Raw genomic sequence first — 18,072 nt, 5'->3', positions numbered from 1 at the left:
ACGAATAACCTTTGCGGAGATCGGGTAACCCACCCCCGGTGGAAACTTTGGTCGTATGCTGACTGGGAAGAGGGTCTTACGCGGCTGTGTCTCCATATTAGGGGGGGGGGGGGGCGTACAACAACGTCTGACCCGGAGCGGGCGGCTGAATTAGGGAATGCTGTAACCCGCCAGCTACTTCTGAAAATTTTACAGGACCAGAACCCTCCTGTGGCGTCTCATCAAGAGCTTTAAAAATAAAACTAGATGAGTGGGAGAGGATGGTCATAAGTAAAAATTGGAATGCTGTATCTGGTTTACGGCAATCAAAAAAATTTATAAAACCAAACTACACAAAAACCATGACGCTACTTAGGCTCAATAAAACAGACCTACTAAGTACGATAACAGGACTTTTCACTGGTCACTGTCCGAGTAAGTACCATCTGAAGAAGATGGGAAAACTTAACGACGAAAATGCCGCATCTGCGGACTTGAGAATGAAACCTCTGAACACCTACTTTGTGAATGCAGAGTATTAATACAACGCAGACTGCGTATCCTCGGTAAAGGATTCCTAAATCCTTCTGGACATCAACTCAATAATAGTTATGCGCCGAAATTGAATGCACCTAGATTAAGGCGGAGCATACCACAATAGATCTACTACCAATGGTCGCGGTGGTTGAGTCTCCTACAGAAAAAACCGCCAGCTACACCTAAGATGGAAACCCCATCAGCAGGATGTAGGTATCGCAACCCTGGTAAGGTAGCATGCCGAAACCGTTCTTCAACCACGAACAACGAAATTAGAAATACTGAATGGATCAATCGGCAAAGATCTAGGCCACGAACACGAAAAAAGGTTAAGGTAAACCATTGAAAATTGAGTACTTGGAGCGTTCGATCTCTCAATGAACCGGTACGGGCAGGTTTGCTTGCTCGAGAACTACAACGGCAGGGAGTCGGAATCGCAGCGATTCAGGAGGTACGGCGGCCAAACTGCGGAAAAAGGTAATTCCGTACAGCAGACCCTATTGCACAAACTTCTTTCAAGCACCACTTCTACTTCAGTTGCGGCAAAGCAGCGGAACGGGGCGTCGGTTTCGTAGTACTGGGAAATCAGAAAACAAGAGTCATCCGGTGAAGGCCCGTAGATGATCGTATATGCGTGTTGAGGATTAAGGGTAAGTTCTTCAACTACAGTTCAATCAACACCTACGCACCAACAGACGACAAATGCTCTATGACAAGCTTGAGCGAATCTATGACGAGTGCCCAAAACACGATCTAAAAGTCATCATTGGAGAGGCAAACGCACAGGTTGGGAGGGAGGAATTCTTCCGTCCGGTCATTGGAAGGCATAGCCTCCACTCGTCAACCAATGAAAACGGCCTGAGGCTGATAAACTTTGCCGCGGCCAGAGGCCATTGATCACGCACTGATTGACGGTCGGCACTTTTCCGATGTTACTGATGTTAGGTCTTTTCGGGGACCAAACATTGACTCTGACCATTAGCTCGTCGTTTGTAAGATCCGAGCACGGTTGTCGAATGAGCAGAGCAGAAACAGGATGACGATTATGAGTGATGAACAAACTGTGGAGCCACCAACACAGGAGGAGGTGAAAAAGGTAATTAGGGAGCTGAAAAATGGCAAGGCCGCTGGGAAGGGCAGTATCCCGGCAGAACTTCTAAAAGCGGGAAGCGAGCGGCTGTACTATGCGATCCACCAGGTAATACTAAGGATCTGGGCGGATGAACAAATGCCGAACGACTGGTTGGAAGGCCTCATATGCCCTATCTATAAGAAGGGCCATCGATTGGATTGTGGCAACTATCGAGGCATAACGTTGCTTAACTCCGCATATAAAGTGCTCTCCCGTATCCTGCTCTTCAGATTGAGACCGTTAACGGAATCCTTTGTTGGCGAATACCAGGCTGGTTTTCGACAGGGGCGTTCCACGACGCATCAAATTTTCACCCTGCGACAGATCCTCGATAAGTTCCTGGAGTACAACTTACCGACTCACCATCTGTTTATAGATTTCAAGGCGACATACGATTCAGTGAAAATAAACGAGCTGTGGCTGATAATGCTGGCACACGGTTTCCCGATAAAACCAATTAGGATGATTCGTATAACGCTAGAGGGATCGAAATCATGCGTGCGGATAGCTGGCGAGACATCAGCCGCATTCGTAACGTTGGATGAACTGAAGCAGGGGGATGTGCTCTCTAACTAACTGTTCAACAATTACTGTTCGCCCTTGAAGGTGCAGTACGAAGAGCAAAAGTGCAAAGAAACGGTACGATAATCACGAAATCTCACATGCTTTTTGATTTTGGGGAGTTCCTGTGGTGTTGGTGCTGAGGTGGAGATAGATGGGAAAAAATTTGAAGTTGTTGATAAATTCTTTTATCTTGGTGAAGTGAAACGACGAGTTAATTGCAAACAGGGTCTTCTACGAACTACTTACCCAGCAAGGGTCCCGTAGTTTGCAAACTAGCACAAAACTAGAGCTGTATAGGATGGTGATACTCCCGGTGGCCCTTTACGGACATGAAGCATGGACGCTGGAGGTAGCTGATCGAAGAGTGCTCGGAGTTTTAAAGCGTAATGTTCTGCGATCGATACTTGGCGGTAAACTGGGAGTGTGGCGCAGACGCATGTATCACGAGTTTTACCAGGTGTACAAGCATGTATATCAGCATGCTGAAGGTAATACAGCGGGCAGGCTTCAGCGGGCTGAACACGTAGCCAGAACGCCTGATAAGAGAGCCGCCAAAACTATCTTCAGTAGAGAACCAGAAAGAGACCGCCGACTCCGTGGTATGCGTCGTACGCGGTGGATGCGCGCGATGGAAGAATATGCATGATCTGCTGGTGTACGAGGAGACTGAAGAACGGCTGCCCAAGACAGAAGAAACTGGACATCTCTAATTCGTTCGGCCCTAGACCGGTGAATGTTCCGTTAGCCAACAAAGTAAAGTAAGTATTGGAAAGTTCAGCACACACCAGCTCACGAACGAGAACGGCCTTCGACTCATTGACTTTGCCGTCTCCAAGAACATGACCATACGTAGTACCTACTGTCAGCATAGCCTCCCATATCGATACACCTGGAGATTACGACAACAAACTGAACCACAAATCGATCACGTTTTGAATGATGGAAGGCACATCTCGGATATTATCGACGCCCGAACCTATCGTTGTGCAAAAGTCGATTCTGACCACTATCTCCTGATGATCAAAATGCGCCAAAGACTTTCGATTGTCAACATCCACTACCGTCCGTGTCACAGTATGATCTGGAGCGACTTAAACTCCTCGCTCTCGCTACTAAGGACGCGCGAAGCTTAGAGGCAGTCGGATGAGTAAGAATTTACCAAAGCTCCTCTGGAGCACCGTGAAAGCAATCATTCAGATTCGTCGTGAGGAATCGACGTAACACTTGGTTCGACGAGGAGTGTCAAACGATTCAAGACGAGAAAAAAAGCAGCGCAGGCATTGATGTTATAGCAAAGGATCCGTACATAACGTGAGTCGATACAAACAGAATCAAAGACAGCAGACCCATCTTTACCGGGAATAAAAGTGGCTTCTGGAAGAGTTTGAGTGTGAAGAAATGGAACGGCTGTGGCGTGCTCAAGAAACACGTAGATTTTACAAAACACGCATTTAGGTTTTGTGTCGTGAGCTGAAACGACTCGGGATAAAGATGGAGGAATCTCACTACAATGAACACCTGAATGGCGTAGAGGTAGAGGACCAAGACGGTATGAGAATAGCCGGATAGGTTGGCTTCCTGTCTGCATCAGCTGATAATCAGGATCTGGGACACAGGATAACTCCGGAAAGGCCGGAGTTGGGCGCCAAGACTGTTTTTAGACTGTTTTTTTTTATAAATCGGATGATATCATCCTGAATTTTATAATGGCGTCTTAGATTGATTTCTAAGCTCCGAACATCAATCCGTTTCCAGAAATACTCATATTACATGGTTTTTGACCATGCCACGTGTTTAATACCAATGATATTGCATTCCATTGTTTACTTCAAGCATCGTTAAAGTACCAGCAAAGTCCAATTAATTTTAGCTTTTTCAAAATCAAACTCTTTGCTGCTGAGTAAAACCTTATTACAACTTCAATAAATACACTCTGAGCACGCCTAGACCGTGTGATTGTTATGCAACTAGCGAACCGGCGCTAGATTTGTTTTATTTCCAACCATAACCTAAATTACAATATGAAGCATTTTACGGAGCAATATTCGCCCAACACAAAAATGCAATTCATCATGCTCGTTCATTCGACTGTTAGCAAGCGGCGGCGTAAAGTTTTATACTTTTGAGCGGATAATAGTCACGGAATCCGGTCGACCTAGGCGAGAAAGAATGTTCAGCACGTAAAAGGTACAACACTTCCTCGCTGATAGGTGAATTTGTTAGCTTTGATACAAAGAGGGCCGCCATATCGAGACTTCACTGCTGCGTGAGCTGAAAAACCAATAACGGAATTTTTCCTGCTTGGATGCTTCAACACGAAACAAGTTTGCAACTGAAAGAGTATCAATCAGCGAAAATTAATTTGATGATTGTCGTCGGATTTCAAATGATGTGCGCATTTTTACACCCTGCACTCAAGCCGGTGACAGGTTGGTGACTGTTTTTTTTTTTGTGTAAATATCCTTGAATTTCGAACCTACCTGCTTTAAATGAGCCGCAATCTGTCACTGTATATGATGATAACAGCCTGGAATTAAAGGAAATGAAAAAAATAAATTAACAGAAATATCAACTACAAGTCAACGATGCAACGATTTGAAAATATGTTTTATATCATAAACAGTTAACCCAAAAGTTTCTCACACCTCCCAAAAAAAAAAAAATTAATACACAGTGCATCTGTTTGAACTATTCCAAACAATGCCGCACACTTTTATGAAAAGCTTTTTTTTTTACTTAAACCAACAGGCAGTTAATGTCTGGAATACCTGCTTGCTGACTTGCGATGAAAGAACGAGGACAGCAAAGCGAATTCCAGCAAGTACCAGTACGAATAACCAGAGTAAATCCTCCCAAACATTCTTTTCCGCTGTGTGCCAACGAGTCCAAATGTGTCCTTTTACCACGGTTACTGAAAGCTTAAGAGATGCAAACAGAAAAAAAAAGAAATAACAGTTGCTTTTTTCTTTCCGCAGGATTGCCGTCGAATGTGGGTCGAGATTCGAAATTTGTTAAAAAAATGTTACCAAATGGATTCTAGTATGGAGAGGTTCTTACCATGGTAGAAACCGGGAAAGCGTTTGCAATTTTTTGTTCTACCTTGCACGGGTACATGGGATTCCAGACTAGAAACCACGACTTGGTAGCGGCTTTCTCAAGTTATTTTTTTTTCTTAGAACTTTTTACGGTACTCGGCTTTCCTGTTACAAAAAGGCATTTCCCGGTTTTCAAGTTGAAAACGTATTTTTTTTCTCGGGATGAATGCTAGCCTCACTCGCTTTTCCCGAGCGTTGGCTGGTTGATTGATGTTGGGCGGCATGCCTCTCGGAACCACTTGGTCTAGATTTAACGGCAAGCTAGGGAAGAAATTTACTATACAGGAGCCCAAAATCGGGAAACTTGTTTCCATAATACGAGTAAGCTTAAATTGGACTGTCACTTTGATAGAGTTTCTGTCGAGGAAAATAAAACATTTTGTTGAAAGAAATAAATTGGAACACGCGAACCATATTAGTTCGATGTTTTATATGTTACATTGGCGTCGTGCGTTAAGATAGGAGATCCAATCACCGTTTCGATAATCAGTTGACAAAAGTTCGGCGTCGTTTACTGACACATTTTATATACAGTGAAATGAGAGCCCAAGTTCTGCTGTTATTTTTTTTTTTCGTTCAAGCACTCAAAGCCTCCATTTAAACATGACATCTCTATCGTTAGAGCGTAGACTTATGCTAAGAAAGTTTTCCCCGCAGTTATATATTTCCCGTATATCTCCTTTTAGTTCCGGGAGAATACTTGAGCTTTGCGGAGCCCCGACTCCTTTTTCGACAGAATGAATGGATAGAAAACGACAGATCTCGCTATCGCCTATGCTGTTATCTTCGGTCGCGCTAGTAAAAACACACACAAAGCCAAAACCTATCGCATCCATTAGGTTGAAAAAGTTTTTTTTTCCTCTGTCCATATCCAAAAGAAAAAAGTGAAATCCGAACGCGTCCCAGTTTGCTCGGATAAGATGAACAATCTTGTTCTCGGTGCGCTCCTGTCGGGAAATTGGAAACACGGTACAACACGGTACAAAAGGCACACAAAAGAGCCGCGTAAAGAGGATGTAAGGATAAAAAGTCAAATGTGCCCAGACGAGATTGGAAAGATGTGCCAGCTATATGCGTCATACATGCTACATATCCGTTTGAGAGCGGCGCCAGTTCGGGCACCTTTGAAGCCATCGCCGACGCGCTTGGCTTGTAGCCCCATGTGGTAGCACCCGCAATGCAGGGTTCGAACTTTGTGGTGGGAAAATCTTTTCTCACAGTACACGGCGGCGTTGAGTAACGGCGCCTGAATAGCGTAATGGAAGAGCATGGGGATGAACTTTTTCTCGATAGTTTTTTTCCTGCTTCGCTAAAAAGGAATAACTTTTACCTTATAGTTGCCCCGATATTGTTGCAATATGGGAAGTCAGGGGAAAAGGCAAAAAATACTACCACCGCCGTTTCGTTGGTAAAATAAACTTACTCTGGTGTAAGATATTATTCGCCTTGGGAGAAATAGTCGAACAAAAGAATTGTGGTTCAAGGAGAATCGTTACAGTAGTAGTAGTAGTAGTAGTAGTCGTATATGATGTAAGTGGAACGGTTTGATAGGAGTAGCGTTCAGAATGATGATAGGGTATTGAAAATTGAAAATATGACTTACATATTTTCCGGATTATTACCGTAAGCATACGAAGATGGAGATTTTATACTGAGCCCATTGATGTGATTGTATTTTTTGTCGATAAAAAGGCACCATCAGAGTGTCGAAGGAGATTTTATTAAGTATTCGAGCGGTAATCATTCTACTAAAATTATTTTTTGAAAGCAATTATTTATTCAACCACTGGTGAATCGTTTTCTTTCGAACAATTTGGTATGATTCAATAATTTCATTCGAAAACGTTGATTGTTTTATTGACGACTGTACTACCGCTATTCGCATAACAGTCCTATGTGAAATCTGGATGTGTTCTTGTTTTTTACGAGAATGGGTCCATTTGGCATGCTCTTCAAGAATATTCATTAAAAAAGTAAGGCGTGATTCCCACAACCTCGATTTTAATGGCTATTCTTGAAGAGCATGCCAAAATTGACCCCTTTTCGCAAAAAAAATAAACAAGGGAACACAAAATTTTACATAGGGCTATTATGCGGATAACGGTAGTGTTCGCTTCCGAAACCTGCTGCATGGTCGTTTCAACATGTCGCGGACTAACGAAGTCATCACCTCCGAGGACTGCTGAGCAAACAAGCTTCCTACTCCCAAAACTCTGGAACATTTTGGTTAGCCATTTTTGTGTTTTTCACAAACCAACAATTCAGAATTCAAAAAAGAATCTTGGGTTGAAATATTACGCCGATAACTAATCGTTCGTTCATGTAGTTGCATGCGAACTGAGAAACAGAGCGTACGGGTCTAGTTTCTCTTGTCAGGGGTGGCGTGTCATAACATCTTACCAGGTGTGGGTGGTTGATGCAGTGACTCGTCAGTTTTACTTAAGAAAGCAGCCTCGTCACGAGACTGGCCAGTAGTAAGTAAAGGTAATTACGGACAATGAAAAAATACGAAAAGGAACCATCAACAACGACCAAGGCTACAACATGAAGCCATACCTTCAGTGTTGCCACATTTTCATCTGTACTGGAAGGGTGAAAATCTTTTTCAACTGTACTTTTTCTTCCGAAAATCTGTACCAAAATCTGTACCTGTTAAAGAAATGTTATGTTGCATAGAAGCTTAACTTTTTTTAATCATAAAAAAGTTACAGAAGTTACAAGTTTAAATCAATAACTTGTTATCAACGACCAAGTTAATACATATTTTAATTGAATTTGGAATATGTTTTCAATTGTTCCAAGAAGGGAAGCAGGACAACAGCAACGTTTGCATCAAAACACGGGTTGGCCCTTCACATCGAGCTTTATAGAAATGTTTGGTTTTGTTTTCCAAGTGAATGTGCACCGAGAAAAAATAATAGTTCAATTATTGGACCCTCTAAAAAATCCGTAACCATCTGTACCTTTTGACAAAAATCTGTAATCTGCACCTCACAGAATCTGTACCAAAAATAAACGAAAAAATCTGTACCTTTCCAGATAAATCTGTACGTGTGGCAACACTGCATACCTTACCTTACCAAGCAGTCGTCTCTATTCCACTCGGTCCATGGCTGCAGTTCGCCAGCTCTGCAGTCTGCGTAGGCTCCGCAGGTCGTCTTCCACCTGATCGATCCACCTTGCCCGCTGTGCACCTTTCCGTCTCGTCCCTGACGGATTAGTTTCAAGAACCATCTTTGCCTGGCTGTCGTCCGATATCTTTACAACATGCCCAGCCCACCGCAATTTGACAACCTTAGCGGTGTTAACGATATTTGGCTCCCCAAGCAGCTCCTGTAGTTCGTGGTTCATTCGCCTTCTTCACACTCCGTTCTCCATCTGCAATCCACCGAAGTTGGTACGCAACACCTTCCGCTCGAAGACCGCAAGGGCGCGTTGATCCTCCACAAGCATAGTTCATGTCTCATGCCCGTAGCTGTCGGATCAGCGTCTTGTAGATTGCAAACTTGGTGCGGCGACGAATTCTACTCGATCGAATCGTCCTCCGGAGAACGAAGTATGCACGATTTCCTACCATAATGTGCCGTTGAATTTCTCTGCTGGTATCATTGTCAGCAGTTACTAGTGGCCCATATAAACGAACTCATCGACCACCTCGATTTCATCACTATCAACTTGAACTCGAGGTGGAAGGTGAGCACTGTCTTCTCGCGAACCGCTTCCTTTTATGTACTTCGTCTTCATAAAGCCATTCAACTCGATACAGGCATCTAAACTCGATCGCCGAATATCCCAGGTGACGACCGGATCTGCCATTTCCTAACGCTGCAGCAACTTCGTCAGAAAGAAAAAAAAATAAAAAGGATCTGTGGTCGCAGATGTCAGTACTACTAGACCAGCGGCACAACAAATCATTCGCCACTGGCTTCATTCTGTTATTATGTATACTACGCACACCTTCTTTTCCCGCAAATATATCCACAAGACCACCTGATAATACCCCGATCATCTATGTTCTCAATAACGGCCGCTTTCTCTTCAATACTTTCAACGTACGCACCTACCGAGGTGCGGACATCTGATTGGACCATTTCGCAGTAGTAGTAATTTTGCGCCTAAAACTTTCGGCTGTATGCCAAGTAGATACGAAGTCTCCGTGCAGCTAAAATTACGAGAAGCAGCTCGAAACAGCACTTCCAACGGCATTGGAATTAGGCGTTTTTACTCCTTCGCGCACGCACAAAACGACTGCGTACGAAGAAGACATGCTCAGCAGTCTCTTTCGCATCCACGCACTCGGGATACATGGAGGACCCGGCATGCTCAAATCTGTGTTGATACTGCTTGGAGAATCCATCCAGATACCACCAGGATAAGTCGATGCGTCTATCTATTCTTCACAAAATCGGTCCGTTTCCGCTGTCTTTTGGTACCGGTACCTTGGTACGTTTTAGTCACGTTGGTCGAAGCAATCTTTGTCCTCCTTGATGACGATGCTGATAGACGTCATGCCGGACAAGACACAGATTGCATTGTATTATCCAGTTTTCAACGACAACTATTAGTATCTAGCACTTCAGACCACACTAACCCACCAAACCTAAGCATGGACGTTTATGCTTGTTGCCAAACACCGCTGAGTTATTCGACATCATACGAGACAGTGCTGCAAGGCCCTCTTACACCCATAACTGCCATGGTTCTTAAACGAGAGCTTCGAAGAACGCTTAGAGGTAATGGGGCAGTTTACGACTATAACCACCACCTATACTGCCCATAAAAGCATGAGAGTCCCATATGGAAATGCACACAATTGAGAAAATCGCAATTGAAGTTCTAATCTTGAATCTGATGCAGATAACTATGATTTAACAAAAAGTATGTTTTATTCAACTGTATGTTTATGAGGTGGAACATTATATATTTCCATGAGTTCTAAGAACTTTTACATGATTTCCAGGCTTGTAAATAAATGATGGGACTCGTTTACCTTTATTTTCTCTCTATATATAAAAAATAAAAGCATATCAGTCTCCACGCATTCTAAGACGGCCAAGGCATTTATTATCATTCCTTATTGTGTATCTCATGTAAACAGTTTGTTCAATTCAATTTTTTTTTGAAATGGCCACATTGGATCATATGAGTTGCAATATGATCTTTTGGTTTTAACAGATTGCAACATGGACCGGTCCATGTTACTTACCAAAAAGTAACTAAAGCGATAGATGAAAACTCGTTCGAGATAGAGTCTACAATCATCATCATCATCAAACAGTTCACTAGGAATCGATACAGACCGTAAGGCCTCACAACTGAACACTTTAATTCCACTCATTCCAGATGCTTAGAAGGCTAAACTTATGCCACTCATATGCCTTTATTTTCAATATGGGACTTACAAGGTTTGGTATTTTTTCAGTATTTTTCAGAACAAACATTCAAATTTTATTAGGGCATACGAAAATTTGAGTAAAATTAGATACATTGACAGTATAAACTAAAATTTGCCTGAAAGTCATATGGGACTCTTATGCTTCTATGAGCAGTATACCTCTGATTAATGCCCATGTATGTTATATGGGAGAAATGACATTAAAGGCATTACGAGCAGTTTTTATTTTTTCATTAAAAAATCGAAGAACAACGATAAACTTTTTTTAAAAACTATGTTTTGCTCAGAAAATTGCACTCTTTCAGTTAATATATAGAAACAGAAAGCCGTGTAAAACTTTATGACCGAATTGTGACCGCCGTCTCAGATTAGCAGGACACGTGTCACTTGAGATTCTATTGTGTTCATCAACCTCTGTTCAGCAACTTCTATCCCAACCTCCAGGAGGTAACCTCAGCGGAGATCGTATAACCAACCTCCAGTCGAAACTTTGGTCGTAAACTGACTAGGAAGAGGGGTCGTATGCGACTGTCTCTTCATGTTAAGGGCAGCGTACAACAGCGTGTGATCCGGACCGGGCGGCTGAATCATGAAATGCGGTGTCTTGCTAGCTATACTTATAACGGCAGCCCCGTCGTGAGACTAATTATCGCAGCCCTAAAAAGGTGAAATGCCGAATCGGCATTATTATTAACAATCCAGATGATAATACGGAACGAAATAATCGGCATGAACCTAGGCGATCTAAGAAGGACAACGATTATTGTAACTTGGTACTTGGAATGTAAGGGATTTATTCGAAACGACACGGGCAGGTATCCAGGCCAGAGAGCTGTGGAAGGTAAATGTGGAGGTCGAAGCTATTTAAAAGTTGCGATGGCCAAAAACAGGAGAACGTGAATTACAGGCTGTAGATCCTATTGCGGACACTGCATTTAGGCACCACATCTACAACAGTAGCAGCGTGAAAGCAAAAAGAGGAGGTTACGTGCTTATTGGAAAACAGATGAAACGCGTCATTAGATAGGGACCGATCAGTGATACGCACCGATGAATTATAAACCTGATGACGAGAAAGAGGGGTTCGATGATCACCTTGAGAAGACGTAGAGTAAGAGCTCAGGACATGACATCAAGATTGTTATCGTAGATACAAATGCGCAGGTCGGGCAGGAAGACTTCTTCCACCCCGTAATTGGTAGAGGAAACTTCCGCTCTACTACGAACGATAATGGCCTGAGGATTATCAATTTCGTTGCAGGCAGAAGTTATCTGTAGCATTTATCCCTCTCAGATCGACCATGTTCTGAACTATGATCGTCACTTTTCAGTCGCTACAGACGTAAAGACGTCCAGAGGACCAAATGTTAACTCGGATCACTATCTCGTGATATCCAAGATCTGCGCCCAGTTGTCCAACGTATTGAAATCAAAGGACACTAGGAAGTTACAGTTTAAACATCCGGCGGTTATCAACTATAGGAGTGAAAGTTGATGAGCGGATCGATGAGCAACTTGAATCTAAACATAAACGAACAGTGTAGACATATCCACAATATGATCAGCACCATTGCGCGAGAAGTGTTGGATGAGCTGCAACAACTACCATGAGTAGTTCGACGCTAAGTGCCAGCGAGCGACGGATGACCGCGTCAGATGTCACATGTTGGATACGGCTGTGACACGCCAGAGCGGAGGGAGATATCGAGCAGCAAAAGCCGCTGAAAAGAGACTGCTAAAAAAACGTCAGTCATGGGAGCGTATTTTTGCGGAGGCGAAGAGCTGCTTGATGGAATGGAAAACCGAAACGTGTCGGCTCCTGTCATGTACCAGGGACAAGCAAGGGGACCTGATTACCAATAAATCAGAGGGGCAAACTACATTTTAGTGTGCCGTTGAACGGTGAGGAAGACGGAGACGTCGACAGAAGAATGATTTACATTGAGAATGATGGACAAGCTGTGGATCCCCCCACCATGGACGAGATAAAGTAAGCAGTCGAAGAGCTGAAGAACTGAAAGGAAGCTGGGTTAGCACGACATTTCCATCGAGCATTTCAAAGTCGAAGCGAACAGCTGAATCGTTCTTTTCATCGGATCATGCTGAAAGTATGGGTTGATGAGAAATTGCCCTCGGACTGGTTAAATGTTCTCGTATGTCCAATCTACCACCGCCACCATCTGGACTGTTGCAACTAATAGAGCATAACTCTTCTCAATACCGTGTACAGGATTCGACCTTTGTTGACGCTCCACTACGGACCAAATATTTACCTTGCGGCAAATCGTCGATAAATTACGAGAATTCAATTTACAGATTCACCATTTGTTCATAGACTTCAGAGCAGCGTCGATGAAAGTACCCACGTAATAGGAGTTAGTAGTGACTGGAGGTTAGCAGCCCAAAACCAAGTGATATGGCGTCGTATCCTGGATTCAGCACTGTGTCGATATTTGGTATTTTCCCGCAAAAGTAAAAGTAAGTGGGACCTCCGTCTCATGGTGCACTAACTACAACTACATCCACTCCTCGCCCTTCCGTTTGCAGTGCGCGGTCATCAGCTCGACCAATCCGATCGACTCACCGTAAACTTCTAGCGTTATGTCGACTACAAAGCTGAAGATCTCAAAGCTCCGTCATTCGTCATACACAACACTCCACAACACTGGGCCCAGAATAGAATCTTACAATACTCCTGGGGTAATTGGGACGAACTTCTGACCCTTCTCTGCGTTTTAAACTGGTACTCGGTTCTGGAAGTAATTTTCCACGTGGAATTCCTGAGCAAAAGCGCTATGAAATCACAGCTGGCGCTATTGAACGCATTTTTCACGTCAAACGTGACGATTGCTCCTTTTCTCATGCTGGAATGCTACCTTTGCCGGACGTAATGACGAAGATAATAAAATTCAGCGTGGAACTAGCTTTTCGGAAGCGGAACCTCGCCAGGCCATCGACACGACTAGTCCGTTAATGATAATCTTCTCAAGCACCTTTCCCGCAGTAGCCAGTGCACAGTGGTCCAGAAATACAATCTAGCGGAACAAAATTAATAACTCCCGATCGCGTTTGGTTTTCTGAGATAGTATTTCTAGCAATGTTCATGTGAATAATCTAGGAAAAATTTTGTATGGAAATATTTGTACTAAACGTGGCTAATAATATCTCATACACTGGGCCTTCTAGAGTAGTTGTGACTTTGAAAAAGGTTCATATCATTGACTAATAAACAACTTTGTAAAAGAAACCATCCTTCTAAATTGAAAAAATAAAGAAAAAAATTAGTACTAGTTTAGTACACGTTTAGTACAAATATCTTTATGCAAAAACTTTCCTTGGATATTTTCATGAACATTGCCGCAAACACTATCTTAAAAAACCAACACGATCGGTAGTTATTAATTTTGTTCCGCTAGATTGCATTCCTGGACCACTGTGCAGTGGACAGATAAGTCTGTGTGCCGATGGGTCAACTGACGGTTTCACAACTTTCAACAATAGGACCAGTCTTTGTCACTTAAGGAGTTATATATCGTTTTAGTTTTCAAAAAAAAACGAAAAAAAATTTGATTGCATCATCTTATGAACATTTTTACAAATTTTTATAAAGATCTGAGCAATAGGGAGAAAGTTAGAGCAATTTGCAGCGCGCTTCGCCACGAAAAAACCCGAAAGCCGAAAAAACCATTTCAATGCAATTTTCATCGCTCAAAACATGTTTTTTCGGAAAAAAACGTTCCGGTTTGCACTGAAAATAAAATACTTAAAAAAAAAGATCGTTTAGATACCTGGCAAACTTCTAAACTAATGAAACAATATAAGTTTTTTTATTTCAGTTGATATGCTACGTCGAAAAACTATCAACAGAGACCTTCTACAGAAGAGAGTGACAAAGTGAATTGCCTTTGTTGGCAGACCATTGTGGATTGTAACTAAATCCAGGCTGTCTCTACGCATTACATGAATAAGTCACCTGCTTCGGGTTAGACGTTGTTGTATGCCGCTCCTAGCAAAACTAACGAAGAATTTTACAACCGCAAGAAACTCTAGATAAATAGAATCCAGAAGTACCCGCAAGTGTAAAAAAACAAATTTTATAATATAATTTAAATTGAAGAGACAAACAGATTAAGGTAAGAATCAATGGTCTCACAATAGATCAACGATTCTGGTTGCAGTGATGGAGGTCATACAGAAACAAAGAATCAATGGTCAAATGTTACCTGAACTTATATGACTACGCTTTAGTTGAACAAACGGGCAAAACGTAGTTTGTGGGTTTGAAAATGGTAAATCTGGCTTGGAAGACAAGAATCGGACAGCTCAACAAGCTCGAAAATGAAGAACATGTGACATTGCTAGATGTAGACACCCTTCTTAGAGCTGTTGCTTGGAGTTGACTTATCGCAAGGGCATTTGTACCACTTCAAGTGACGAAAAGTGGGAACGGTACGACATTTCTGAGAGCAGTAAATCGTGTGGATTTCCTGCTCATGCATCGACATCGACGTCCAAGCGGATATCCATGGGAAAAAAGCCATCTTGTGTTTATGATGGGACCAACAAGGCGTAATCTGTTATGAACTGCTTTCACCGGACGAAACCACTATCACTAGGGACCTCTACAGATAACATTCTGTTCTGCTCCAGCTGCCATATTCACACCATACATTTAAAAATGATTCTCATGCTCGGTAATGCATACAACCGAGCCATCACGGTTTAACCTCAATAACTGAGAATTTACCAAAACTATAATCGAAATTCAAAACCAACACTGCATATCGAAATTCTATTGATAAGATTGTTGACCCGAGTTTTGTTATATTTGTGTCCAAATTTCGTTTAGGTTATGTTATGTTAGGTTAAACCGAGATTTACGAAAAAATGCGACAGAAAGTTTTTTCTTTCAAACCGTGCGTCTCAGTAATTTTTCTTCTACCAAGATCATTACCGAACACTCAATGTGCCGTCCTCGGCAATAAATTAAGTGTGCAGACGTCGTACCCATGAGAGCGATAAACATAATGAAAAGACCTCCACCAAATAAAAGAAAGTACCTACACTTTGCCTAATGAGAACCTCCATCAATTACAAACGACGAAAGGAAACCGATAAAAGCATTCGGACGAAGCTAAACAACCTAACTGGATATTTGATGAACAACAGGAATCCAGAGAGCAATAGAAAGGAATAAAAAAACACTCCCACCCACGGATCGGAACGCAAAATAACAATGATCAACTGAAGAGGCCGTGCTCGGTACAAACTAATCTGACGGTCCATTATCCGTCCTAAGAAAAGAAAACCTTGAGCAAAAAATCTCCGTTATCTTGTCCACGATATTCATTCGCTTGTCGCAGGTTAAACTGGAAGTTGACAACCTTCTCGGTGAAGTCGGCACACGAAATTGTCGTCATTACTTTGCATATCTTGCGTCCAACTCTGGAGATGAGTCGAGCAAGGATGAAAAAAAACACACACACCCCCCTTTTTGATGGGGTGTCGCTTTCGCCATCGAATCGCGCTCCATCCCTAACCCTTATAAAAAGAAAGGAAGGAAGAGGTAGGCAGAAAAATAATGGGACATAATTTCTTGCTTAATTCCACGGTTCACTGTCTTCTCTAATTAAAGATGAGACGCTTTGCCCGGCCGGAACGTGGCTCTGTAGAACGGAAATGTCCGGTTGTTGAGTAGGGTTTGTTCATGTTTTTTGTCGCCGAGTGTTGCGGGTGCTGAAAAGCCAAGACGCGGTGGGATGATAAATGGATGCTTTAAGATTTGAGGATTTGAATAGGTTGGGGCGTAATCAAAGATGTCCTTTTGTTCCAGTTTGCCGAAGATTTCAAATAAATTTCTACCGTATTTACTGCCATTATATAACTAGGTTCAATTTCGTACAAATATTCATCATTTTTGGAAGCTTCCAGCCAATATGAATAATAAATCATGTTTTAACTGCTCATCCTATTAAGCTTAATTCCAACTGTGTGATAGCATTAGCTAGCGAATGAAAAATTCTTGGCTGTGAATGCTTTTCGCCTGCTTCACTTCTGACTCCATCGCGGTGAAGCTCGTAAGGCCTTTTAATTTTCGCATTTTCTTTGGTAATTCCATTTCACGGTTCTGTACCAAAAGCTAGCGTGTGACCCCGCACTCACGGTGTAGAACATTGCTCCCACTGACTGTACGGCATTTAACTTGGTTTTTGCCAGACACTCAGCCTAGTTGTGGCAGTAGGTAGTTAGCTGGAAAGCCGGAAAAATGCTTTCGCATTTTTCGCCTTTTAATTTAACAACGTTGTACGGCAAAAAGCTCTGGTGTGTGACATTGTTCTGTTGAGCGGGCCTCAAAGGATCTCAAATTTTTCGGAACAATTAAGAAAACTGTTTTACACGCTCACGTGTGTAATGGGAGACAAATGTGTGTAATTTTTTCCGGGACAATGTGGTAAGGATTTTATTCTTTCATTGGTTAGTATTGTATGAGAGAAGAGAAGTAGATTCGGCTCTTGCAGGTGGAACTACTTTTGTGGCCTCTTTCCCATTTTTGTTTTTGCTCCCTGCCACGAAAGGTTTGGCTTAATGTGGAAAAGAAAAATTCAATTAAAATATGCCGGAATCACGTCCGCCGTTTTCACTTGCAGAATTTTTATGGATTCTGATAAAACGGAATGCTGGGAATTTAATTTTGTTTTCAAAAGCGAACAAACTCTGCAGGCATACATTTCTCATCATTAGCTTAATAATTTATACAAGAGAAGTTGAGCTCATTAGGTATAAAATACATTTCATCCGACATCTGCTGATGCGAGCGGAAGTTGCGGAGAAACGAACCGACGGAAAATGATATACGGTGGGGAGGGGTACAACTTCGCTTAAACAATTCCCAACGAGTTTCAGTCAAAAACAAAGAGCAAATAAATCATCTACATGTAGGACAGGTCCGGGCTCCGCCTCACCTGAACGCGCGGGTGTCGACAAACCGATTTCACATGTCAATGCGTGGCACACACAAAGCAGAGAGGCTGACGCAAACCGGCAAGAACAGCATGAGTCCTGGCCGGGCTGCTTCAGCGCCTATTGATTTGTGGGGCTCGCTTTTGTTTAGAGTTTTTCTCGAAAGCTTTGCTAGTGCCACGAGTAGTCAGGTTGAAAAATTGTTTTCTATTATCATCTCTGTTGACGAGTGAGTTGAAAGGTACGTACCGCTGTATTGTATCGGCTAGGGTGGTTCGAGGTTCGTTTTAACCATTTGTTCTCCTGCATGCTCCCATGAATCAGACGCAGACAGACATCACGGAGAGCAGCAGATTGTCAAACGGGTCGAAGGCGAGTTTGTAGAAGAGCGTACGTAACATGCTTATTGA

At 42.6% G+C, this 18,072-nt stretch overlaps 1 long non-coding RNA gene across 1 annotated transcript in view; it reads right to left on the bottom strand.

The window, feature by feature from the left end:
- LOC129731080 (uncharacterized) overlaps window positions 1–18,072 on the bottom strand; it is a 134,193-nt gene that overhangs the window by 67,622 nt on the left and 48,499 nt on the right. Inside the window, exon 2 of the long non-coding RNA XR_008728972.1 lies at window positions 4,693–4,739. This is a non-coding gene — a long non-coding RNA (uncharacterized LOC129731080). The remainder of the gene's footprint in view (window positions 1–4,692; window positions 4,740–18,072) is intronic.

Source organism: Wyeomyia smithii, chromosome 3 (assembly GCF_029784165.1).
Source record: "Wyeomyia smithii strain HCP4-BCI-WySm-NY-G18 chromosome 3, ASM2978416v1, whole genome shotgun sequence".
Classification (NCBI taxonomy): domain Eukaryota; kingdom Metazoa; phylum Arthropoda; class Insecta; order Diptera; family Culicidae; genus Wyeomyia; species Wyeomyia smithii.
This window is presented reverse-complemented; position numbering and strand designations above follow the sequence as displayed.